The sequence below is a fragment of the Eulemur rufifrons genome, chromosome 16 (genome assembly GCF_041146395.1).
Source record: "Eulemur rufifrons isolate Redbay chromosome 16, OSU_ERuf_1, whole genome shotgun sequence".
In the NCBI taxonomy this organism is placed as follows: Eukaryota; Metazoa; Chordata; class Mammalia; order Primates; family Lemuridae; genus Eulemur; species Eulemur rufifrons.
Genome location: NC_090998.1, coordinates 84,379,540 through 84,407,192, shown reverse-complemented (window position 1 = coordinate 84,407,192; position 27,653 = coordinate 84,379,540). Strand labels below are relative to the sequence as shown.

The 27,653-nt window shown below is 44.6% G+C and overlaps 1 protein-coding gene across 6 annotated transcripts in view; it reads left to right on the top strand.

Moving 5' to 3' along the window:
- Positions 1-27,653, top strand: part of LARGE1 (LARGE xylosyl- and glucuronyltransferase 1) — a 499,273-nt gene that overhangs the window by 83,258 nt on the left and 388,362 nt on the right. For 2 of the 6 annotated variants that reach the window (XM_069490822.1, XM_069490820.1), the window contains exon 1: positions 21,341-21,353. The exons of the other annotated variants lie outside the window; for them this stretch is intronic. The gene's annotated coding sequence lies outside the window, so the exon portion shown is untranslated. Of the gene's footprint in view, positions 1-21,340; positions 21,354-27,653 lie in introns of those variants that run through there. 6 annotated transcript variants of the gene reach the window in all.

Here is a 27,653-nt window from a genome sequence, read left to right as displayed (position 1 = left end):
GGGGGAGGTCAGGTTGAAGAGAAAGCTTTGAGTGATAGAGGCACTTAGAGGAGGTTGACAGTCCATTAGATGAGCCTTTCCTGGAGAACATTCTGGAATTTGAAATGATCTAATGAGAGTGAATACTATGTTGTGAGAAGATACTAATTTTGGAGGTCAGATAGACATGACTTAGAATCTGAACCCCAACATGTTCATCCGTCTGTCTGTCTGTGTCTGCTATGGTCTAAATGTTTGTGCACCAGCCCCCACCACCAGAATTCATGTGTTGAAATCGAATCCCCAATGTGGTGGTGGTAGGAGGTGGGGCCTTTGGGAGGTGAGGAGGTCATGAGGGTGGAGCCCTCAGGGATGGGATCAGTGCCCTTATGAAATAGGCCCAAGGGACCTCCTGTGCCCCGTCTGCCATGTGAGGACACAGTGAGAAGATGCCCTTCTGTGAACCAGAAAGCAGCCCTCACTGGACACCAAATCTGCCCGTGCCTTGATCTTGGACTTCCTAGACTTCAGAACTGTGGGAAATGGGTGTCTGTTGTTTAAAAAGTACCCAGTTTATGGTACTTTGTTATAGCAGCCCAAGCAAACTAAGCCTATCTACCTACCTGTCTGGAAACCAGACTGCTGATAGAGGATGATACTGGGCATGCAGATCCAGACGCTGTCCTGCCCTGTTCATGGACGAGGTTTTGCTCCTCATCCCCCACCCCCAACTCCCCCAAGGCCACAGGGGACGCTCACTGAGTCAGGTCTTGAGTTCCCATCACCTGAGCCCTTTTTATTTGTGAAAACAGTGCAGGCCTCTGAACACCAGGCCATGTCTTTGTGTGCTGATTTACTGAGAAAATTGAATGCAAAAGAGGAAAAGTTTGGAGATAATTGGACTCAGGAGGGTTGCCTGTGTTTTTGGAGGTGATGAGCAGATGATAGTCTCATAAGAAATGCTTATGATGATCTACAAACGGTTCGGCAGCTGAATCTCTTACTTCTGTGGCTCCTCCCTTGTCCTCACACCACAGACCCTCTCTGGTTCTCCGCAGACGTGTGAGGCTGAACGCTTGGGCGTCTGTGTGGATGTGAACACTCATACCTGCCCGTGCGGTTCATGGAAAGGCAGAGGAGTTCAGCTCCTTGCTACATCTCCCTTTCCAGGCATCCTTTTTCAAGGCCAGCCAGTCTCTCCCCTCAGTGTCAAGCCCAAGTGCATGAGTCCCTGGGCTGGGTTGACAGACAGGTGGCTGCAGTTTGCACACTGTTAAATTCCCAAGAATGGGTTGCAGATGAAGCATTCTTTTTGGTGGTGGAAGCCACCATCAAAGCCAATCACTCATCCACTTATCTTAAAACAGACTAAGGCAACCCAGTGCCTTTTCTCCAATGGCAGATCCTCTCGGCATGAGCAAAGGAACATAATTGGAAAATGGGCAATATTCACAGAGCAATTACTGTGCCTGTTAATGAGGTTTGCACGAAGGCTTCCAGTGAATTAATGAAGAACAATGATTTTGGCAGTCATGTTGAACAGCTGGACAGCGTGATAAGGGTGCAGACTGTGAGGTCCCTGGCTTAGACAAGGTGATGAGGACCAAGGGAAATTCTAATCTAGCCGCTGCTAGCGCCTTCTTCAGTTCTCCTCTGATCTCACGACTGTCCTGGGAGACACTGAACATGCCAGGCTGCCAGTGGTGACTCCCCAGCGAGCAGTGAGAAGAACCAGTGTGGCTAGGCCAGGGGCTTGCGTCTTCCCTGGGCTCTGCCGAAAGACGTAGTCAGTGGCGAGTCATTAAATGTCCTTGTTTCCTTGGGTTTTCTCATTAGGGATTTGGTGACTTTTGTCAGGCAGTGTGTCTTGGGGAAAGCAGCATACGTTGTTGAACCCAAAGATCTGATTCTAAATTATGGCCCCGTAATTTAATGTCTGTGTGTTCCTTGGACATGTTGTCAGCTGCAGGGAGCTGCAGTTTCTTCCTCTGTACAAAGGGTGTCGTGTTTCCATCGGTGAACCGTTGTGCGGATCGAATGAAACAGTCTATGTGAAATTACATTCTGCATATCTTAGTCGTCATATCAGGGTTGTCCAGAGAAGCAGAACCGATAGGGTGATAGAGATGTAGATATAAACGTAATCATACACATCAGCTGCATTTTAAGGAGTTGGCTTTTGTGAATGAGAGACTGACAAGTCCGAAATCTGTAGGTCAGACAGGCGGGCTGGAAAGTCAGGCAGGAATCAAGGCCACACACTTGCGGCAGACTTTCTTCTCTTCTGGGACACCTCAGCTTTTGCTCTTAAAACCTGCAGCTGGTTGGAGGAGGCCCACCAGCCTTATTGAGGATAATCTCCTTTACTTCTAAGTTAACTGACCATAGATGTTAACCACATCTACACAATAGCTTTACAGCAGCAAGGCTAGTGTTTAAGTAACTGCGGACTGTCGTCTAGCCAAGCTGACACATAGAACTAATCATCACTGTCATTGTCATTGTGATGGATATGTCAAGAACCAAGCAACGTATTTGGCCTCATTGGGAACTGCTGGAAAAGCATCATTTACTGGCCTGACGTGCACCCAGTGTCTTAGCTCGATTTGGGGGGTTGCAGTCAGGTTGAGGAGAATGACTTCAGTGATAGAGGCACTTAGAGAAAGTTGATAGTCCATCACATGAGCCTTTCCTGGAGAACATTCTAGAATTTGCAGTGATCTAAGGAAAGTCTATGTTGTGAGAAGGATATTAATTTTGGAGGTTAGAGAGACCTGATTTACAATCTTGGCCTCAACCTATCTTCCTCCCCACCACCGAGATAAGTAAGTTAACCTTTGTGATGCTCTTTTTACTTTTTCCTCTAAACTGAGGAAGTAATACTTATCTTTTAGGCTTGTTGCAAGAGTGTGGAGTATATCTGACATGATTTAAAGACTCGGTAAATAATTGCATCCCTCCCTACATATTTTTTCAGTGTTCGTTGAGTTGTTATGAGATGACATTCGTTCTAATCTAGAGACTTTCCTATAAGGGGATTGAGGTGGAAGCTGGGAGCATTGCAGAATGCAAGAGAGTTTTGGAAGGCTGCAAATGTTAGTCAGGATGGGGGGAAGGGTGGAGTGCAAGGGTAGCTGAGCTTCCTGTATTTATAGGGAAAACACATTTCACCGTGAGATCTTTAATGAGCAGAAAGATGGAACATCCTGAAGTAGTGTTTTGTCATCGAGCTGAGAGCTGAGGTAGGACAAAAGCTGTGGGTGGTGGTCACCATTCTCAATCCTGTTTCATATGTCCAGTGGTCTGTTGGGCAGAGGGCATCCTAGATGTTAGATGTATCTGTCTTCTACTAAGATGTCTGTGTGGGACATTGTTGGTACCTTGTTTTGTTTCTGGGGTATTTGACTCAGAGGTGAACAGAAGAACCTGTGCAATCCTGGTATATAGAAATCTACAAGCCTCTCAGGACTGGGGCAATCTTGCTTGGGGGAGCTTGTTGCTTCTTAGAATGGCACTTGTTAGTGCAGCAGGTGTTCTTAATGACACCACTTAAACCAACACTGAACGCATGGTCTGTATTTATAGACCAATTTGGTACCACCTGATAGGAGAAGACTAGAAAGCAAGCAAGCCAGTTGCATTAAGTATATCTCTATTTTATTTATCTTTTTATTCCTTTGTCTCCTCGGAGGCTGTGGACTCCTTGAAGGACAGATGGTTGTCTTTTCATCTCTGTGCTTCATTGTCTAGCACGGGTCCTGGTGTGTTGTCAGGGCATAGTGCACGTTTGTTGGATGAGTGAATAAACTGTGGAAAAACTTCTTGATCTGTGTTGTGCTGTTGGCCTGGACAGCTGCTGAGGCTTCACTGTGCTTAGGGAATGAAATACTCCACACAAAGGGAAACTCAGTAATGCGTCAGACCCCACGGGGCCCATCTCAGAGGGTTTGATAGATGGACAGGGTGGACCACCAGGCCTGTGCCATCTGTGCCTCCCACTCGGCAGATCGAAGATGAATGTGTGATTGAGTGAGGTCTCACCGACGACAGCACACCCTGGCTGGAACGTGTGTATCGGGAGGCTCTGGTTTGAATCTCAGTTTTCCTTGGAGACTACAATAAAGAGAAAAGGCCCTATGCTCTGCAAAGAGAGGGCCATCACATGGGCATGCGTCTGGGGGAAGTCATGAATAGAAGACATTATTACGTGCCAAAAAGAGCCTTGTCTAAAATGAAACTAAGTGACTGTCACAAAAGATGAGCAGGTGAGATGCTATGTTGGAGCTGTAAGAAGGCAGAGTAGGTCGGGTGTAACTCTCCGTCTGTTTTAGAGCATGGTTGGAGCTTAGCATGGCCTTGGCCTTAACCTCACGATCCAGCGCTCTGGGGCACGTGCTCCTGGAACTTCAGATATTAAGTGCCCTTGAATGGGGTAAAAAATGAGTTTTTAATGTCTGTATGTACATGTTGTTAATGGTTTTTTGCATTTACCCACCCGGGTTAAACCTATCAAAATAGTTTCCTGTGGTCTCTTTTAATGTTACCATTATGTACCAGTCATCCCCAGAAACTGCCTTTCTCTTTCTCTCTGATTCCCCTCTCCTTGTCCCTCTCTTACTTAGGTCGTGTAGAGCACTAAGCCCCGGTTAGGGTTGGTCCATTTCCTCCTGATGCGTCCCGATGTTTTTTCCTCTCCATCTGTCGCAGTTCTGGGCCGGGCTCCCTCATGCCTGGCCTGAGGTATTGCACTAACTGATGCTCCGGTCTCCTCCTTCCCGTGTCTCCTAATCCATCATGCTTCTGCTGCCAGGATGATTTTTCTAAAGCCCAGAGCAGCTCTTGGCAGCCCCTGCTTAAGCCTCTTTGATTACTCCTCGTCGCCTCCAGAAAGAGTTCGAGCAATTTAACATGACGTAATAAAAGCTGTTCCCAGTCGGGCTCCAGCCTTCTTTCCTAGCCTTGGGCCCTATCTCCATATACCAAATTGTGATTTCACCACTAACTAAATCCAACATGTTCTTCCATGTCTCCAAGATTTGGAAACTCTTTATTTTGTTGGAAAGCCTATTCACTTTTTTTTTTCACCTGTCGGAGTTCTGTTTATCCTTGAAGACTCAGGTTTTGTTGGTTGAATTGGATGGCATGCAAATGATCACTTCAGGGGTGCTGGGATTACCAAACTTCTCCGGAGTGCGTGGCTTTAGCCTAGTGGAAATTCTGTTTAGCTCCAGCCACGAGTGCCCCACGAGTGAGCCTAGTTCTTCATGTCTTTACTCGCTCTGCTAAATGGGGTTTTATTAATGTATGTGATTGTACCGATGCTCAGGCTTCTGTGCTAATGACTGATAATTGCCTGAATGAGCTATTTGTAAGAAATACAGTGATACCAGTAGGAATGAAACCAGACCCTACCACAGCTGGTGGCATAATGGCCCTTTGACTGACATCAGGGAGGAGCAGCCTGCAGGATTCTTGCAGCCGACGTGAGTTACCCATTTTTCCCTGACCACCAAATTTACCCGTCTTCCACCGGCATGTTAACCACGCGTGTATAAGGCAGGAACGGTTTATGCTGCAGTGACAAATCTCACAGTGACAGAAGTCCCCTCCCCTGCTTACTGCATGTCCATCACAGGTCACCTGTCATTCTGCCCCACATTGTCCTCAGTCTGGAATCCTTAACAATCCTACAGCACAGGTATTGCTGCAGCTAAAGAAATCAGGGTGGAGAGAATTTAAGGAAGTTCCCCAAGATACTAGACTGGAAGCCATCCTAATTTTGTCACATTAAATGTTAGCTGCCTTTCCCGTTTCCCCCTATGCTATGTCTTGTTCAGAGCAAGAGAGCAGTGCCTACTGTGTGCAGCCCGTTGCAGTTTGTGCTCTCCCGTGTGGCAGCCACACCCACCTGTGACTACTGAGTGCTTGAAACGTGTCCATCCGTCCATCCAATCAATGTTCGTACAGCCAATCAATGTTTGTTTATTGACAGCCCCCTATGTGTCAGGTCCTGTGCTAAATAAGCTTTTGGGAACTAAAAGTGCCAATAAAAACAGACACATTGTCTGTTCTCACTGCTTAGTTGGGGGATGAAGCCCAGTCGTGAGATTGCATGTGTACATGCATGTGAACGGTGGTGCCTTGTAGGAAGCTGCAGGAGGCTGGGGGCCTGCTCTTTTTAATACATCGAAGGGTGGGCGGGGTTAGGGAAGGATGTGCTGAGATCCCAAATGAGGAGGAGGCTGGATGAAGATGGGTCTGGGATTTGGAGAGGAGGGCTCTCAGGAGAGTCAAGAGCCTGCACCCAGGTTCTCAGGCCGAGGGGGAAATAGCCCCTGTTGTCGCCATTGAACCTGTCTCCATCTAGTCCTTTGGAAGTTCATAGACAGTTCATTTTCAGTGGAAAATACAGAGGTTGATCTCCTGAAAAATGAGTGAAACACTGGATCTTTTGCTGCGTCCTCACAGAAGGGTAACTCCAGGGCCGTATATGGAATTGATCCCTCCCACAGGCGGGGCCGGTTAGCATCTCCAGAGCGGGGGGAATACCGGACTTTATTCATATTTACAATCCCAGCCCGTGCACAGTGCCTTGTGGTTTGTAAACACTCAATAAATATTAGTTGATTAGATTCATATGTCACTGAAGAAGACTTGTTTTCTGGATCACCCGCACTTGTTTGTGCTGAGCACCTTTGCAGTGGGAGGTGGGGAGGGGATCACATTTGTCCCCTTGCTGACTCCTCCCAGCACTCTGGTTTCATCCTTCTTTTGCCAGATAAGGAGACAGAGGAACTTAGTAAAGGCCTGAAAGCAACAAGAAAAAAAAAACCCAAACAACCCAAGTGAAAAATGGGCCAAATACTTTACCAGGTACTTCACCAAAGAAGATAGAGGGCAAATAAGCACATGAAAAGGTGGCCCACATCATATGTCGTCAGGGACATGCAAATTAAGACAATGACGTGCCACTATGCACCTATTAGAATGGCCAACATCCAGAATGCTGACAACACCAAATGCCGGTGAGGATGCGGAGCAACAGGAACTCTTGTGCATTGCTGATGGGAATGAAAAATGGTGCAGCCACGCTGGAAGACAGTTGGATGGTTTCTCACAAAACTAAATGTATCCTTATGTGAACCAGAATCACGCAACTTGATATTTACCCAGAGGAGTTGAAAATTCGTATCCACAAAGAAAGTTGCACGTGGATCTTAAGAGCAGCTTTATTCATAATTGCCAAAGCTTGGAGGCAACCAAGAGGCCCTTCCGTGGGTGAGTGAACTCTGTGGCTCATCCAGATAGTGGAGTATTACTCAGCACTAAAAAGAAATGAGCTATGAAGCCATGGAAAGACATGGAAGGAATTTAAATGCATATTGCTAAGTGAAAGAAGCCAATCTGAAAAGACTACTCAGTGCGTTCCAACTATGACACTCTGGAAAAGGCAAAACTATGGAGACGGTAAAAAGATCAGTGGTTGCCAGGGGTGGCGAGAGGAAGGGATGAATATGTGGAGCACAGGCTATCTTTAGGGCACTGAAACTACTCTGTATGATACATGTGGATACATGTCATTGTACATTTGTCAAAACTAATAAAATGTCCATCAGAGTGAACTCTAATGTAAATGTGGACTTTGGAGGATAATGATGTGTCAATGTGTCAGTGTAGCTTTACCAGTTGTAACAAATGCGCGGCTCTGTTGGGGGATATTGACAATGGGGGAAGAAGCTATGCATATGCGGGTTATTTGGGAAATCTATGAACCTTCTTCCCAGTTTTGCTGTGATCCTAAAACTGCTTTAAAAAATAAAGTATATTAAAAAAAAAAAAAAAAGTAAAGACCTGGCTATAAAAGCAAATGCTTATTGGACACCTAGGATGTGTTGGTTCCTATTCTAAGTACTTCATATGGATTAATTTATTTAATCCCAAACAGTCCCATGAGGCAGATACCATGACTATCATCCTAATTTTGCAGACAATGAAACTGAGCATAGAGAAGTTAAGAAATTTTCCCAGGGTCACACAGCTTGAAGGTGACAGAGCTGGGATTTGGATCCAGGCAAGCTGTCTCTAGGGCTTTGCTCTTAATGACTTGCTAGAGTCTTACCTGCTGTAGCAGACTGCCTGTCAAGCTGTGTTTCTAGAAGTTGTGCAGTTTGAAATTACAAGGAAGAGGATTTGACGTGAGCTCCAAGTGTCATTGTCTCTCTGAGCTGCTCAGCTGTCGTCACTGAGAACCTTCAAAGGCCTGGTCACTGCTCTGGGTGCCAGGATTCAAAGATGAATAAGCTCTTGTCCCATGTTCAAGGAGCTTATGGTTGGGGAGATGTCACATTACAGGTAATTTCAAAATAATGATGTGGCCATGTTCCTGGAAAGTGTTCAGGGAGCTGTTTGTCCTCTTCCCGCATGTGATCATGTAAAGCGGTGTTTTTGCAGAAGGCCCTGGGAGCACCGCATCTGGGAAACATGCGAGGTGCATTTGTGAGGCTCTGGGCTCTCCTGGAGGCTGGACTCTCAGACTGTACTGCTGGCGTGTGTCACTAGCCACTCCGGTTCAGTGTCAGGGTCTGATCCTCCCATTATCTCGTGTGAACGCTGCACGAATCCACTTTTGCTTCTCTCCTCCTCCTTCCTTCTAGATGTTATTTGGCCTGTTCACACAGTCATTTAACAATTGCTTACTTTTGCTTACTTTTTGGGGGGTCAGGGGCTGTTCTTAGGCTCAGGAACTGCAGTGTGAATGAAACAAAGACTTGTCATGAGCTTAAATTCCAGCAAGGAGCAGAGAAGGAAGCCAGGCACAAAAGGTCACATATTGTTTGATTCCATTTATGAGATGTGTCCAGAATAAGTAAATTTGTAGAGACGGAGCACAGACCAGTCATTTACCTGGCTGGTGGGGATCAGGGAGGGAATGGTCAGAAACTGTCTAATGGGTGTTATTTTGGAGTTACGGGAAAGTTTTGGAATTAGAGGTAGTAGTTGCACCACATTGTGAATGCACTAAATGTCGCTGGATTGATTAAAATAGTTCATTGTTGGCATGGATGCAGAGAGACAGGAACACTCATACACTGCTGGTGGGACTGTAAACTAGTGCAACCCCTGTGGAAAGCAATGTGGAGATACCTTAAACAGATTGAAGTAGACCTACCATTCGATCCAGCAATCCCATTATTGGGCATCTACCCAGAAGAACAAAAGTCATTCTATAAAAAAGACACCTGCACCCGAATGTTTATAGCAGCACAATTCACAATTGCAAAGATGTGGAAACAACCCAAATGCCCATCAATTCATGAATGGATTAGCAAAATGTGGTATATGTATACCATGGGATATTACTCAGCTATTAGAAATAATGGCGATATGGCATCTCTTTGGTTCTCCTGGAGAGAGCTGGAACCCATTCTATTAAGTGAAGTATCCCAAGAATGGAAAAATAAGCACCACATGTACTCACCAGCATACTGGTTTCCCTGAGTGCACATTTGGGAATATCACCAATTGGGTATCGGACAGAGGTCGGGGCTGGGTGGAAGGGATGGGTGTATACCTACTTGATCAGTGCGCTGCGCACTGCCTGGGGAATGGACACGCTTGAAGTTCTGACTGGGGGGGATGGGGAGGCATGGGCAATGTATATAACCTGAACTTTTGTACCCCCATAATGAGCTGAAATAAACGAAGAAAAAAATAGTTCATTTTATTTTATGTGAACTTCACCTTAATAAATTTAAACATTAAAAAATTTGAATACAGAGCTTCAAAAAAGGAACAACCACAGGACTTCAGCCTTGTCCCTCCAGTCACCTTGTTCATGTTACAGGTACACGTCCATCCTGTGGTGACGCGACTCAGAGCTGAAGTCAGAAAGAAATGGTGGGTAGGGGGTGTCTGCTCAGAATGAAGTAGGAGTCATTGGAGGGGTCTGAGCAGAGGCAAGAGATGCCCTGGCTGGCTTTTCTAAGAGACTCTGACTACTGATTTGAGAAGGACTTCGGGGCAAGGGTAGAGTTAGAGGGGGACTGGTCAGGATGGTAGGACAGTAGCTCAGGCAGGAGAGGCTGGTGGCTTAGACCAGAGTTGTAGTGGCCACAGTGGTGGGGAGTAGCCAGAACCTGGATGTGTTTTTGAGGTAAATCAATAGGATTTGCAGGCACATTGGAAATAGAAAGGAGAACACAATGATGAATCTAGTTTTCTTATTTGAGCGGCTTAAGGAAGGAAGGAGGAAGGGTGTGTCCATTTATTCTGACCGGGAAGACTGCGAGAGTAACCAGCTTGGGAGAGGACGTTAGGAGTTCAGCTTCAGTTTTACCGTATTAGTGGTGCTTTGTAGATAGATCCAAGTGAATACATTGGGCCAGGCAGTTGGATTATGAGGTGGGAGTTCTGGAGGAAGTCAGGGTGGGAGATAGAGATTGGAGGTTGCCAGTGTTTACATGGCATTGAAGGCCGTGGACCTGGCTGAGATCAGCGAGGAGATGCATGCAGGCAGGAAGGAGGAGGCGGAACTCGATGCACTCCGCATGCTCTGGAAGAATAAATCCTGGGCTGCACTGGGACATTGCGGGATAGTTTAGTCATTTTTAAAAACAGATTTTTTTTTTTTTTTTTTTAAACAAAGAGTTTCAGCTTTACTGCCAGGGGAAAATATAAGTAGGTTGCTCAAGGTACCGAAACCACACAGGTATGCAGTTGGCTGTCTGTGAAGTGTTCTGTGGGAAGTGGTGCCAGGTGTGTGCCTGGTAAGTGTTTATTGTACTGAGCAGCAGGGAGCCGGCCTGCAGGTCTGTTGCAGCCTGCTTTTCCATACGTGTGCCTCCAGCAATCAACCTGCAAATTATGTGGTATTCAGAACGTGCCAAATACATATTTGTGGAATGAATGCATGAAAGACCCTTGCCGTTGGTGCCTGGAGACCAAGGTAGAAAGATGCATTTCATTATTTTTATTGTTGACTTATGGTTTGAACTAAAGATGGTTGCATGTACCTTAGTTATTAGAGGTAAATTCCACCTTCAGGGGTTGGAGATTTACCACATTTTGGATAGACAGAGAGCTCTGAAGGCAGTTCCCAAAGAGAAACCCAAAACTGCTGTGAACAAAGGCAGCATTATTGGGATTAGCAAATAACTTCATAAGAAGACTACTTTGGCCTAAATCCACGTGGATGTATCCCTCTGTGCAGAGGGAGCTGATGTGAGGGCCCTGACCGCCATCTTTAGAAAGGCCTGCGTAAGAGGTGGGCCTTGGCTGGCGTCTGGGAGCTTGGGTTTGAGGAGGGTCCCCACCATTCCCAGACCCGATAAGACTGAGTTTACTGTACCTAACCTACGGAAACAATGTAGTTCGTGCTGAATACCTGTTTTACTTCTGGGACTCTGCAGTTTTGGATGCCTACCTGACCAGTCCCTGGTGAAAACCCTGGTCACTGACCCTCCAGTGAGCTTCCCTGGTAGACACGTTTTCACACGTGTTGTCAGAGCTCATTGCTGGAGGAATTCAGTGTGTCCTGTGTGACTTCCACTGGGAGAGGATTCTTGAAGTCTGAACCTAGTTTTCTCCAGACTTTGCCTCATGCACTTTCCTCCTTCACTGGTTTTGCTTTATGACTTTCGTTATAATATGTCATGGCCATGAGCCGCCCTAAGTCACAGCCGCATCTATACGCTGAGTCTCAGTCCTCCTAGCGAATCGTTGAACCTAACCTCCCTTGCTTTTTTGGTTGTTTGCATTTTTTTTTTTTCAAAAAAAACAAATCAGTCGTATCACCTTACAGACCTGTTCATTCCATTAGCATTTACTGATTCCTGCTGTGTACGACATACTTGCTAAACATCCAGATCTCCAGGCTAGTTTGCCTTAGAAACCGAGTCACACCACCAAATGCTTCCATGGGTAACTTGTTCCCAAAGCATCCCAAGATCTCGGGCACTGTAGAAGCTACAGAGATGATTGAGGCCTAGGCCAATAAAATCTCAATTTGAGAGAGAAATTGTAAATTAGGTAGAAGCAGAACCCCTAGAGCTTTGGGGGAAATGAAGTGCTCTACCGTTTCCGTGATGCAATAGTAGCTTTTATTAAGGAGCAGGTATTGACCGCTGTCTTGAGGGAGTTAGAGAAGTGGCTTTGAGACATTGGTAGATGATGGTGGAGAAAGAATACTTTGCTCTTCCTTGGTGTCCCTACTCTTCTTTCGGATTTCATCAGTGCGTCTATCTGTCCACCCTTGTTCCTGTCCATTTGTTCATCTGTCTAGCCACCCACCCACCCATACATCCAATGTTGCCAGGCAGCTTGTTACGTTAACGAGTTTGAGTACGTGTCAGGCAGTGTTCTAGGCACTGGGATGCTGGGATGAGTTGAGTAGGGTCCCTGCCCTCCTTGGGGTATGTTTTGGGGAGAGGGAGGTAGAGATGGGAATAACTATTTGCTCCCAGGTGGCAAGTGATGTGACAGGTCTCTCTAGGGTCACGTGGGTGTGGGTGCTCATGCCCAATTCACCCTGGCGTGGAGAGAGGTCACCCTAGCATGTATATGTCTGGGGAGATTATCTGAACAGAGGGATCAGTGCAGGGGTTGTCCTCGGTCCCTGCCTTCATGGCCATGAAATAAAGGAGAGGGAAGAAAACCTCCTGTGGGAGTTATTTTAAAAATTCTTTTCTTTTGGCTTTAAGGTGACTCAGAGTCATGTTTAGCACATGGTTGGAGCCATAACCATTCCCAAAGGCTAGTGGCAGTTACCCTCATTCCCCTGCCAGTGGTGAGCAAAGGAAGACCCCCAAACTGAGTCATCTGGAACATTCAGGGGGGCCTGAGGACTCCCCTCTAAGCGACAAGGGGACTAAGCCCCTCCCAGGCACCTCCCTCCCCACCCTGAGCCTTTGCAGTGGGAATAAGAGGTTCTGGAATCAGCACTTGTGAGCTGAAGGAGCCAAATTGTCACTTTTATTTTGGACTTGCCTGGGGCCGGAATTCCTTTTGTTTCTGACTTGACTTTTGTTGGAGAAACTTGGCGTGATTTCTGGGTTCACAGGATTCATCAGCTGTCTCCCCCTCAGCCACGTCGTTCCTCTGTACATATGCTTGATAGTCCCTCACTTTTTTAAGAGTTATCATCAGGCATTTCCTTGTAGGACTTTCCTGAGGAAGTCTGAGCAAAAGAAGGTATTATTTTCACAAGTGAGTAAAAATAATAATAGCAGCAAACGAGGTGTCAGGACTTTGTTAAATGCTTTATATAGTTTAACTCTTTTTAAGCCTGACAGCAACCTACGAGGTAGGTGTTATAACTGTCTCCCCCATTTTATATTAATACACAAGGAAGCTCGTCACTGAGGGCTAAGCAGTTTGCCCACGGACCTCTACTAATCTTGGATTAACAAAATAGTGGAACACTAGAAGCATAATTCATAAACCAAATCAAAACAAGCAGATAAATTGGATCTAATCAAAGTTTAAAATGTGGCTTTGTGGAAGAATTTGTTAAGAGGGTAAAACGATAAACCACTGACTAGGGGAACATTGTGTAAGTCATATATTTGACAGCAGATTTGTATCTAGAATATGTAAAAATCTGCCCAGACTCAACAGGAAGAAATTAAACAATCCAAATAGAAAATGGACAAAAGGCTTGAACAGATACTATAGCAAAGAAAATATACAGACGGCAAATAAGCACATGGAAAGGTGTTTGACGACAGCAGGGAAATACAAATTAAAACTGTAATCAACTACTACATACCTAATAAAATGAATAAGATTGTAAGGCTGGTGGCAGGCACCCCTCCCTTCCCTAATGAAAAAAGAGGCGGCTCCTCCTGTCCCTCAATACCCGCCCCAAAGCTGAAACAAAGAAATTCCTCACTCCTCGCACAGACATCTCCTGGCCAAAGAAACTCCCATCCCCCAGCTCTAAAAACCTATATAAACCCACTCAGACTTCTGGGCGGCGCAGCTTCTCTGGGTCCCGTGGGTCCCGTGAGGCTCGCCTGGGTCCCTTTCTCAGGGACTCGTTACCCCCACCCGGGAGCGCCCCAATAAAGCCTCTTTACTTATCCCCTTCAACTCTGCTTGTCTTTCTTTCTCTGGTGCCGGCTACTTCAAAGAAACCTTGCAAAGATAAAATGTACTAGCTAATCCACTGCATGGATCATGCCTTTGTTTCTCAGCAGCAGCACCTGGCGGTGGTACTGCTCCAGAAGTGGTTCCTGAATGTCCAGACAGTGGACAGTGATACCCCTTCTGCAGATGCCTGGTCCCACCCACAGGATTGCACGTGCCTCTCTGTCATGACAGCCCCCCCCCCACTGAGGACATTCTGCAAGGCACCAGGCATGTCGTTGGTCTCCATCCTGGTATGCACCAAGTTGCAGTCAGTAATTTCCTGGAGAAAAAGAAAACTCCAGGAACCTGGAGAATAATACTGGATAAAGGTGTCCAAACCATCCCTGCATGCCAGAGTTCACTCTTGTCGATGACCAAGGTCTACAGTGTTGTTTTTAATTGAATGCAATAGTACTGAGTAGGAAGTTGAAATGCCTGACCTCGAAGGTTCCTTTCAACTTAGAATTTCTGTGGCTCTACTATTGGGGTATGTGCTTCACGCTGGAGCGTACGGAAGGCCCTCCTGGAGAATTCCTTCTCGTGACGGATTTAGGGTGGGTGTCATGGCATCTGCATGTACAACCTGTGCCATGGACCAAATGCAACTGGCCAGGTGACGGTTTTCCTTTTGTGCATATTCCTCCAGTGTGTAAAGGACTGTGGAGTGGCAGGGACCTGGGTGATTACATCATCTCCTTTAGATTAGACCTTTGATAAATGTGACAAGGTCCTACATCCGGCATTTGGAGCAGCAGTATCTGTGTGGAACATTCTCGATGCAAAAAAGTCTTGTGTCTGTCAGTAAAGAATGGAGAAAAGGAAGGAGATTGTTATCCGCTGAGCACTTCCAGTGGTTGCTTCTTCTGTCAGTTCTCCCTTTCAAGCCTTAGGAATCCCAGAAGGTTTTTCTGTATTCTTTTTTACTTACTTTTTTACTATGCAATATACATGTTCATTTTTAGAGATAAATGCTGTATGTGTGTGTGTTTGTGTAACACCTATACTCACACTATTTCAGACATTGCTGGATGCTTTAATATTTAGGTACTTTAGCATTTATTGTTTTATATAATTCATATGACACCTGTGCACATTAGAATTATTGTCACCATTTTATAGGTGAACCTAATAAAGTACAGGTTGGGTAGGGATGGATGGTCAGGTGGGTTAAGACTCAAATCAGTTTATCTTCAGAGCTGGTGTTTACAGTTTATCTTCAGAACCAGTTTACAAATAAAGGAGGGTCCCAGAACTCCACAGTCCCTGTATCAGTTAGGATGTCTTTGGTTGTGAGGCGCAGAATCTACAAACTGGCTTAAGCAGGTTAGGGAATATCCTAGAAGTTTGCTGGAATTGAGAATTCTGGGGCAGAGCCAAGGTCAGGTGAGATGGACCAGGGCTCTCACTTGTCTCCTGCTGTTTCCTACACCCGGTGTCTTCCCTGTGCTTCTGCTCTTCCTCTAGCTACCATTGGCTCCACCGTACCCAGAGCAACTCTGGGACATGCCCACCCTGAATTAATCTCTGTGGCAGGGGGGCTTTGATTACACCCATTGTGCAGGTTAAGTAGAACCATCCGTACAGTTTTGGGTGGTAGGACTCCTCCCCAAACCCGGACTGCTGAGTACCCCCTGGGTCTTTTGGGGAAGAGGAAAGAGGAGAAAACGCCTGTGGGGTAGTAAGCAGACAACGGTGTGTAGAGGGAGGGAAAGGAGGAAGTGCAAGGGCTTGATCAGAAGGTGAAGGGGAGCTGAGAGGGCAGGAGGCGCAGCCTGGGGGGTGGGTTTGTGAACGACCTGGCTGGAGGGGTCCCCTTTCCTTGTCCTTTTCCTCCGCCTCCTTCTTCTGGGATGGCTCATAACCCGGCTGCCCAGAGGTCCATCCATCCCCACCCGTTTCTCATGCTCTTTTCCACCCACGTCCCACTCTTTTAATTATCACCTTTGGAGATGCTTTTGAAAGAGCCCAGCTCCTGTCGCATCACCTTGAAGGTAAAAATTTCCCTTCCTCTTCCACCTATCTCTGTTTCTTTGCACTTTCCAGGGTCTTCCACAAGAGGGATTTCACTGTTAAATATTTTCTTCTTCCAGTTTCTTTAATTGTGTTCTTCTTTGGTATGATAACTTTACCTGGAAAATAATGTTCCCAGTTCCCTACTTGTTTGATTTATTGTTTTAAAGGTTTGTTTTGCTTTTTGTAGGAGACTTTTGGGTTATTGCAGATGTTTCACGCTCTTTTTCCCTGGATCTGGGGCTGGAGGTGGCTCCCAGGATAATTCCTGCAGTTGCTGAGTGTGCTCTAGTCGGAAGGAGGTACGGCCGGTCAGAGGTGCTGCAGGCCCTCCGAGCTCTGTCTGCTTCCTTCCCTTCCCATAGATATTCCGGATTCCTGGCTGTCCACTCTCTAGTCCTCGTTGGAGCCAACTGTTAGAAAGGTTCTGACAACATGTTAAATTAAAGTAGCTAATTTGGTTATGTATGTGTATGAATATATACCTGAGGAATATTTGAACTTTTAATATGTTTGAATCATTATATGTAGATTACCTTATTTAAACTTCAGAGAACCCTTATGAGGTACGTACAGATATCACAGTTTACAGATAAAGAAACCAAGGCCCAGAGATGTCAGTTGACTTGCATAAAGTCACACAGCCTAGAAATGGCAGAGGCAGGATTTGAACCTGGTCAGTATCTGGGTCCATAGTCTACATTCCTAACTACTATGTCTTGTCATGTTCACACACACACACACACACACACACGCACACACAACTCCATATATACATCTGTTAATGTGTGTGCAGTCATGGCTGCTGCAAGGATTAAATTGGTTGGGTCTGTGTAAACACAAATATAAGTAAGTAGTGGTAATAATTATTATGGCTACCAGTTAATGAAATACTTGCTGTATATCAGGCATCGTGCTAAGTGCTGCATACTTAAATCCTTCCATGCTGAGCTTTCAACAGCCCTGCAACCTGACACTGTTATTATCCCACTTTTTAGGAGAAGAAATCGAAGTTTAGGATTAAATAATTTCTCCCAGATTGTACAGTTTACAAAGAAGGATCCTGAATTCAAACCTGTTATCCCACTTTTTAAGTGAAGACATCAAGGTTTAGGAGGACATAATTTCTACCATGCATGGTTTACAATGAAGGAATCTGAATTGAAACCTCTGGCTTAAAAGACCAATTCTCTTAAAATAGGACCAGCAACAGCTATTACTATTCATTGAGTCCCATGGCACGCGAAGGACTGAGGAAAACACTACTTACACGGTCTCATTTCAGCCGCCATCTGTGATATTTTAGCCTCATTTTATATGATTTGTGCCCCTTCTCGCTCTCAAGATTGTCGCACTTTGAGCAGCTGAGTCTGTGGTTGCTGGACAGACGAGGAAACTTGAGTTCAAAGCATTCGTTTGTGCTGCTTGCCCACGACTACAGCAGTGAGAAGGCGGAGGGCGTTTAAACTCTGGTCCGTCTGTCTGAAGAGGCCAGTGCTATGGCCACCTGGAGGTGTGCAGCCTCTTCGCTCTTCCTGAGAGCAGTTCTGGTTTAAAAAGCGAGATCTGTGGGCAGAGGTACCCCATGCTCCAGTCCAGGCTGTCAGGGCCCAGCTAGGATCGCTGGTGCCTGGGCTGTGCCAGGGCTTTTGGCTTCCTGCCTCCCACCCTCCTTCCCACCAGAAAAGAATCAAACTGGGGGTCCAGTGTCTAGGAAAAGACAGCTACACAGTCTCTATCAGCATTTGCAAATTATTCACAAATTACATTCACAGACACATGGTGCCCAATCACATACTTCATGGACCTGAACGTGGGTCCTGGGAAGCTTCTGGATATTTGAGTTTAGGGGGTTGGGCATCGTATCAAACAGACAGTTACCATCTTCATGCCTGCAGCCTGGCAATATTCAGGTCCTGTTTCTTCCTCAGCATTAATAAACTTTATTTTCCCTGCTGTTGTAGGAAAGAGCGGCTCTATAGAAAACTTGAAAACCAAAATATATTCTTTTGGAAAAAAGCAAAACAAAACAAAACAAAACTAAGGCTATCAATTCCTTCTTTATTAGTTTTCCTTTATTTTTAGATCCATTTGCATGAAAGCGAGAGATTCTCACACCAAGCCCTTTTCATGATTGTGACAGAGAGGCAATAAGAGAATAAAAGGACAGATTTTTAAGGAAAAAAAAAAAAAAGGAGGGGCTCTCTTTATTTAAGAAAGAGATCTGCTATGATGAGGAAGTAATGCAAACAAACCACAGGGATTAGGAGATGGGCTGGGAAAAGTTCAATTTAGGGGGAAGGATTTTTCCCGTGTTCTTGGGGGAGGCGGGAAGGACTCCGCAAGTGACAGTGGCTGTCCACGTCTGGAAGGAAAGCCGTTCCCTGAGACATGTGGCGTTCCTCACTTCTCCCAGTCGGGGCTTGGTTTCAGGTTTTGGAGTGGGAAATGGACAGGTGGGCCTTTTCTTTCCCACAATGGAATTGTGATAAATAAAATTAAATTTAAGTCCTGATTTAAATAAATGTAGGAAAGCCGTTGTAAGCCCCGGCTCCCTGTTGTGGAGGGTTTTCTTCCACCTGGTCCTGGTGGGCATTACGCATGCCAGGCAGGAGCGGAGACTGATTTTGTCCTTCTTCACTGAAGCCTGTAAGAGTCTAGTGTCCTTTATCAGATGTGGGATGGTTGGCTGTTTCCTTTTCTCCTCCAGCCGTGATATTTTTAACATTGACAGCCCCGTAGTGATCCAGGGTGATGAGAGAGAGACTGACATTTTAAAGTTTCAGAATGTGTTTTCTAACTCTTCTTTGGATTGCTAATGTGAATAATAATGCCATATTGAACACTTATCTCTGAGATGCCGTAGGAGTGGGGTAAACATCTCATAAATCTTCCTGGCACTGCTCGCTACAGCTCGGCCAGTCACAGAGCGCCCTGCCTCCTCCCCTGCTCCGGGCTCCGGGGCTGTCGCTCGGGTGGAAGCTGCTCATGGCTATTAGAGGAGATGGTGCTCGCGTAGCCTAGAGGCTCAATGTCAGTGTCTTCTCCAGCCCCTTCCCTGGTCCCACCTTCTCCTTTCTTTTTCCCATGGGTGGGGTTTTGGAGAAGTCCCTGAACATGGTGGGAAAGGAAGTCTGTTTTCTCCTAGGCATTTTGAAAATGTTGGCTAGGGAAGGGGGAGAGAGAGGAGGGGCGCGGATGGTGGTGGCAGTGGGCTTGGGAACGCCTACATTTACTACGGAGGAAGAGTCTCAAAACTTGTGTGTTTTGGTTTGTGTGCTGTTTTTTTGTTTTTGTTTTTAATATGGGACTTGATTATTCTGGTTTGTAACATTGCCTTTAGGGAATGAAAGATGCCTTTCATGCCTTCTCATTTACCCAACACCCTGCCCTCTTAGGAGGTTCCTCAGTAACAGATTTTCCCGGTCATTACCTTTGCCTTCCTAACATGTCTGATCCCAGGGTGTCTGCAGCCGGAGTATGTTCTGTCACACAGAGTGAAAACGACACTGGCTTTGGAGTGGATACGTCGGCGTCTGAACGCTGGCCCTGCCGCTAAGTCAGCCGGGGCCCACGGTCACTCTGCTTAGCCCCTCTGGGTATCCCGTGTCTCAGAAGAGGGGGGAGATGATAATGAGGGCTACCCACGGGGCTGTCGTAAGGGGTCAGTGAGATGATGTCATCGAGTGCCTATCCTGGCACGGAGCAGGCAATTAATAAATAAGACACACAAAAATTTCTTTTTCCCTTAGACACAAATAAGACTTACAGTATTTTTCCTAGAAAGGTGCTGGTAGTTGTTAGTAGCAGTAGGATTAGTAGTAAGAGTCCTAGTACTGGCAGTTAATAGTAGTAATACCAGTGCTGGTAGTTAGAGAAGTAGCAAGCCTTTGGCTTAGCTTCCACGTGAAAGTCCATAATGATTTCTCTATAATAATCTTTGCTACTTAGCGGCATTTTTCCTGCAGAAACTTATCTGTAAAATGCCCAATAACCTAATGAGAAGGCATTGTTTGCAGTAAAATGATCCATACGATGAATTTTCAGGTGAACGAATACTTCTCCCTTTGGACAGCAATATTTCTAAAAACAAAGTAAAACCAAAGATGCATAATGATTTCATGGAAAAATTTCTAAACTAGTATTTTTCTCCCTTCCTAAACAGAAAAGACTGAAAATTATTTAAACGTTGAATAACATGCCTCAGTTCTCCTTTGTACCATACTGAAATCCATGGAAATTAGTGAGGTTGAAGAAAAGTTCTAGAGTGTGTGGCCCCAAACGATCATGCTTTTGTAGTTCCAATGACTGCTTTTTATTCTTTCTCCAGCTCTGTTGCTGGCTGTCATGGTCCTGCCAGGCCAACCTCACCACACTCACCTTGCTTGGGGAAGGTTGGAAGGTGGCTACCACCATTTCCGTATACAGCGTACAGACTTTTAAAGTTATTTATCTCATTACTCATGAGCTTTTCTCATTTAATTCTAGAAAAATGAGTTCTTTCTTCATTTAAAAGTCTTGTCTTTGTAACTACTGCCAGTTATAAAACAGAGCATCTGTCCTTTCTGTTCTGTTAAGGAAACTGTGTTTGTGGCATATTTAAAAAAAAAAAACAAACAAAAAGTTACTGCAGTTGTCTTTGGTAGAATTTATCTGGTGTTCACCTTGAAAGGACATGTGCTTGTGGGCATTCTAAAGCAAAAAAGAAAAAAAAGAAAAGAGGATGGAAACTTCTGAAGTTATCTAAATAAATATTCTGGGTATGCATTGCTATGAAAACAAAATTCAAAACAGCTTTTGGAAATACCTGTCAATTATATTTTAGATTTTGCTAAACTTGGGAAGTTGGCACGTCAGATTAGTAGATGCTCTGGATGTGGGATTTTTCAATCCTGGTGACAGGTAAGATAAACCTCGGTCAACTTGCAGAGAGGCAGAGCTTCGTCTTTCATCATATATTTGGAGGCAAAAAGATAGATGGAAATCTCTGGGTAGTGCGAATTCTGAGTATTTCTGTTGAGTTATAAATACCTCAAGGAAAAGAACCATCTTAGTTTTCTTTTTATTCACTTAACAAGTGTATATTGGCTTTTGAAGCAGTTTAGCGTAGAGTTCTAGGGTTGAAAATGTTTGGGGCTGAGAGTAAAAAGACGGGGTTGACATTCCTGCTGTGTCCTTGCATGATTCGCTGTAGGTCAGTTGTCCTCCACAAGTAGTTGAGCGGCTGCTGGGCTCAGGTTCTGTGCCAGGTGTGGTGGACATGGTTGAAAATTAGCCAGACACTCAGTCGCAGGCCTCCTGGATGTTACGGGGCAGAGTTTCCTAAACTCTGTCATCCCGCTTTCCTTTTAGGGTTTGTCCACCTCTTCTTAAGACCTTATTATTTACTTCAATGCATTTATGGTAATAAGAAATTTATAGCAATTTTCATAAATAACATGGAACCAAAGGAACTAGATCATGTTCAAGTCTGGCTAGATGCTGCTGCCAACCCAAAACTGTCTGAAGAGGAGCTCTCGGTTCCCTTTTGTCACCTGTCGGAGGGCTACAAGGACACACTAGGAGTGAACTGAGACTCCTCTGAAAACTGTTAGAAGAGTTGTCAAGGGAGAAAGTAACTTTCTCACTAAGTTCTTTTAAACTGAGATAGGAAGGGTTTTTTGTTTGTTTGTTTGTTTGTTTTTATTTTTTAAGAGACAGAGTCTTACTCTGTTGCCCAGGCTGGAGTATAGTGGTGTGATCATAGCTCACTGCAGCCTCCAATGCCTGGGCTCCAGTGATCGTCCTGCCTCAGCCTCCTGAGTAAACAGGACTATAGGTACGCACCACCATATTCAGGGTTTTCCTTTTCTTTTCTCTCTCTCTTTTTTTTGGTTAAAGACAGAGTCTCTCTGTGTTGCCAGGCTGGTCTGGAACTTCTTGGCTCAAGCAATCCTCCCTCCTTGGCCTCCAAAAATGCTGGGATTGCAGGTGTGAGACTGCGCCTGGCCTGAAGATTTTTTAAAAGCTGAATTTAATACTTGATTTTCTAATTCAACATGTTGAGAAGGGTGTCACGAAGAAAGCCTGCATTGAGTGGGGTCTGGAAGACGACTATGGAGTTGACCTGGAAGATAATTTGGACGAAGGGCATTCCAAAGGGCCCATCATAAAATTGCTTTTATTTGGTTTTGAAATGTATAGTATTTCATATCTGGTGTTAAATGTGGAAGTCTGAAATTCTGGAAGTTAAAAGCCATTTCAGAAGAATATTTTGACATCTCGATGTGATGAAGACCTGTCATTAGGAAGAGCATAGGGCAAATGTCCTGATCAACGCTTTCACTTCTTGCTTTGGAAGAAAACTCCACCTCTGGGAATCGGGTCTCCAGCCTAACTACCGCTCCTCTTTCCCCGGAGCTTGCTCTCCAGGGCTTTCCTAGAGGCTTGGGTTAATGAGTAAATCAGGGGTTTTGGAGATCTTCTCTAGTTCCTGTTTTAAGATTGGGTAGAAGATAACACCAGCCACTATTCCAAAGTAAAGTGTGTCGTTCACTTTATGTAGAAAGAAGCAAGCCCCTGCCCTCACAGAGCTCACAGTGTAGTGGGGAAGAACTATGGCAACTTAAACTTACTTGCACAGTTAGCTTAGTATTGAGTTATGAGGTGGTGTAGGAAGGAGAGGGGTTTGGTACTAAAGGACGCTGTCCCTGCAGATGTGAGAAATGAGCGGAGTGAGACCTGGAAGGAATGGGAGGGAAAAATCTGGGACCCTCTGGAAGGAGTGGACAGAGAGTTAGGCCCGTACTCCTGGACAGCAGAGTCACCCCTCTCCTAGGCGACGTGGAGAGTCGGAGGCGGAATTCCAAGGGCTGTGACTGTGACTAAATGTCAGTAATTCCTCAAAAGAGAAGTGCCCGTTGGCTGTGCGGTAGCGATATTGAATGTCCCCTTGATGTAATAGCTCACGGAGGGGGACGATTTGGAGAGAATGAATATATCGGGGATTCTTTTTTCCAGTTAATACACTTGAATTAAGTACCTTGGTGTTCCTTTGCAGTATGAAATGAATGTAATAGTAAAAAATTAGAGCATTTTTCTCCCAACAAGGACCTTATTTAACTTGAACTTGGAAAGCCACCTTCCCTGTCTTCCCAGCACCTGAAAAGTGTGCCCTACTTACGCCCAAGAGATGATGGGCTTTTTGAGGAATTCCACATTTCCTAATGATCCTGATTTTTGTCATTTGGAAGCATGTTTTTGCTACCTACAGGAATAAAAAAAAAGTAAAAATAATAAAGAAGTCATCAGACTTGGCCTCCAGGCAATTTAGTGCTGCCTGTGGCTTCAGACACTGCGTTTTAAACAGTCCTGCTGCCTTTCTTTTCCTTTTTTTATTTATTTTTAACCACTCTGCCCTGCTTGTGGTGACTTAATACAGCATGTCTAAATATCTACTCCTTGTTTGCACGGAAGTAGTGCACAAATTGGATCAAATAGAATTTCCTTTCTCTCTTGACAGCTTGGATTTTTTTTTTTTTTTAAGTGGCTTTGACAAGAGTCAGGGCCAAATTATTAAATCACCAGGTGACCCTTTCTGTTCATCAGCTGCTAATGAACTTAGAAAATTGAGATCTCATCTGGCAGACAAACTCATTTTGTTTGACAGACAACTTAAAAGTATTTATAAACAAGAACAAATTGATGTGTTCCCCCCTCCCCCCCATTGGCTCTGTGATCAGTACACATGGGTTTTAGAAATTTTTTTGTTTTTTGGGTTTTCTTCCAAACTTGTCAGAGTTTAGTAGAAAACGGGTTCCTTCCTGTCCTGGTGACTTCCATTGTGTCCATTGTCAGCCTGTGGTAGCTGACACACAGGGGTCACTCTGGGATTAACTGGGGTAGGGTATTAGAAAGAGTACTTGTAGAACAGGTTGGCCTGGGCTTGACCAGTTAGTTACTCATCAAGTGAATTTATGAGTTGTGTAACATCTGCATACCTCAGTTTCCTAATTCATAAAATGGATGGCAACTTAAGTAAAATAATATGTGTGTGTACGCGTACACAATGTATGTACATGTATACTGTATGTATAATATATAGTATGTATACTGTGTGTATGCTTATATACAATATGAATATATATAGCATATGTATTTTTGTGTGAATATGAACTGTGTGTGTGCACTGTATGTGTGCAAAGCTATCCTGTCCATCCTCCAGCTGCTTGAGTCCGTCCTGCTGTTCTTTGACAGGTGGCCTCTGGGGACTGGGTCTCCCTGACCCCATGGAACTGAAATGCCTTTTTCTGACTCTGTCTCACGGTGATTTCTTTTCTTAACTTTTGCATGACGGTGCAGGTAACTGTTACGGTTGACTTGTGTCCCTCCAACATTCATATGTGTGTGTGTATAAAATAAAGATTTGTTTTGTGCTTATTAGTACCTGACAACAGACAGACAGATTACTTTGAGGGTAGAATGTCACTTGTATTCTAAACTTTCAGTGTATTATTTAATCTTGCACTGGAGTATCTAAACTCTGAAATAGTTTAAAAAGCAAATTAGGGCATTAGAAATCTTTACCTTCTATTTCTGCTCCCTCAAATTTAAGTGAGAATTTAGTAGTTCTTTAGTTAACAGGCAGGGGTTCCCGCTCTATAAACAAGTGATATGGTGGAAAATAGACATTTTGGTGTCAGGTTGCTCACATTCTTTTTCTATCACTTAATGGTTTTGGGCAAATTACTTTATTTCCTTTTCTATAAAATGGGGATAATACTACCTAATTTACAGGGTTTGATTTCAGTAAGACAACTTATGTGAAGCATTTAAAATATAGAGCTTGATGCCAAGATACCACTCAGTGTATGACAGAAAATGCTACTACTAGTAGTAATGTTATTGTTTTATTCATTAGCTATAAAGCAGTTCTTGCAATTGTTAAAACAGGAAAAGTATTCTAATTACGCAGAGTCTAGGGGGAGCTCAAAGGAGTCTGGGTCGGCTTCACCAAAGAGGTAGTGCCTGAAGGATGGATTGGAGGTTGTCACGAATCCGTCACGCACAGAAGGGGAAAAAAGGTAGGGGAAAATGAGGGATTGTCTTAGGGATTCAGTATTGATTGGTTTTACCAACTTTGAAGCTCCTTTAGAGCACCGAGGTCCTCTTTATAATCCACTGATGAAAGGTGACATCAGTCCCCCTCCACCACCCCGTTCCGCCCACTACTTTCAGGGCAGCCTGGGGACCGGTGGCCTCCAGGGGTTGCAGAGCCCCCTCTGCAGCTCAGGTTGTCAGAATCACGCAGTGGCAGGAACGCTGCCCTTGTCTGTTCTGCCGCCGCATCCTCCATCCTCAGCTGGGTTGCAAGCACAATTGCTTGCACATAGTAGCCCATTATTTTATTTTATTAAATTAACAGACAAAACAAAAACAAAAACAAAAAATCTTCTGCCTGGAGTACCTCTGCAGACACCTGTACTTCCTTTTACGGAAAATCTGCGTGCCAGTTTTTCATATCTCAGCCTTCTTTCCCTGTTCCCATGACCTGACTCCAGCGTGGCTTCCAGGAAATCTCAAACTGTTCTTCCAGAAAATGTTCTTTTCCTGAAAATATATAGTCTCTGCTTATAGTGACTCATTCTTTGATGAGAGAGACCCAGATCAAACAAATGAACGTGTTTTGCTAAGTGCTGTGATGAGAGACCTAGAAGACAGGCGTTTGGCCCCTTATATTATAGGATCTTGAGGGAATCTCCTGACCTTTTGGAGACTTAGCCTTTTTATCTGTAAATTGGGAACCATAGATAGCATTTACGTCACAGGGTTATTATGCAGATTAAACCAGGCTTGAAGCACTGTTGTGTACTGCCCGACATGCTTAGGCTCTGGAAATTACTCAGGAAAAATAAAGGTGATTAGTAGAATACCCTCTTTTTTAAAGAAAACTTAATTCTTTATCTTGATAGTCGCTTCTCTGTGTTGTAAACCCTGATGCTTCATTGTTCGGATATCACTGATTTTTTTTTTTTTTTTTTTTGAGGAAAAACTCTCATACTGTAAATTTCACCCTTTTCAAAGCATATAGTTCAGTGGTTTTTAGTAAATTCACCAGGTTATGTGATTGTCACCATTCTGTAATTTCAGAACATTTTCCTCACCCCCAAAAGAAACGTCATGCCCACCCTCAGTCTCTCCCATCCTCCTCTTCCCCCAGCCCTGGTAGCATGTTCTGTCTCTGTGGATCTGGACTGGGAGATGCTTGAGGAATTTCTCTCCTGCCCGTCTTGAATGCTTCCAAATCATGAATCTTGCTCTATTTCAGTCCTTGAAACATTTTAAAAGCTGAGAATTGATTTGATGAAGAGGAGGAAGAAGGTAGAATCAGAAGTAGCAGGACCAGGAGACAAGAACTCAGATTCTAGACTTAGTTCTATTCTTCATCCTTTGTCTGAGCCTCAGTTTCCCCATCCAGATAATTTGTATTAGAGAGCAGCCCCCTCCCCAAGTTCTCTTTCAGGCTTAAACTCAGTGACCTTGAGTCTGTGCGTATATAGATTGATTTGCTTTTAACATGTGCTGGTTCTTTAAGTCTCTTGCTGCTTTTTCTTATCCACAAAGCTGGCATTGCTTTCTATTTTTAGTTTCAGTGTTCTATATAAATATGGAAATAAATAAATACGTATACTTATTTGTGTGTGTATATAAAGCGATGACATTTTTTCAGGCTGCTAGCCCATGAGGACTAATGAGATCATTTATGTAAAGTACTTAGCACAGGGTTTGGCACACAGTTATGTGCTAGATAGGTATTTTTTTGCCAGATGAGTGATGGGTCATCCTGAGTGGACTAGTTGACATTTGCTCACGTGGAACTTGTTCAATGAGTTGTCCCGAATGTTCCCAGCTGGAAGCTACCTTCGATCTTTGGATGGGGCCTCTGCTGTCTGCTTTCTTTCCCTCTTTGCCTTCACTGGTTTCTGGAACATGTCAGTGTGAAATTATAGATTTGGAAAAACAAATGCTGTGAGAGGAGCCATTTACCTTACCCTGTTCTCTTTCGGTGGCATGGGAAATGAAAAACGTCCAAGCTAAGACAAATTTATTGGATACCAGGACCACCAGGTATTGATTCTTAAAGCCAGACAGCAAGGTTATGAATTGGGTGACAAAAATGGACAGCATTTAGCTTGACTTCTAAGACGGGGCAGCTTTGTGTGCTGTCGCAGCGCTTGGGGTCTCCTGCCGGGCCCACGACTAATGAACTAGTACTTATTAACCAGACTGCTTACTTGGTGTGCTGCTTCTGTGTACTGAGTCGTGTGAGTGAGATGTAGCTGAACAATTTGATTTTTTTGTAGAAGGCTGGGTGCCTGAGACTTAATCTCTAACTTCAAAGGTGGCAGGACCATTAGCTGGAAGTTTTTTTACCTGGAGTGAGAAAAAGCAAGAGATCGCTCTGAGCCGTGAATAGTTCTGTGTCTCGGCAGGGGAGGGATTTAGATCGCCGGATGGATTTTAGGACGGATAAGGGGATGCTGTGTTTTAGGTATTAG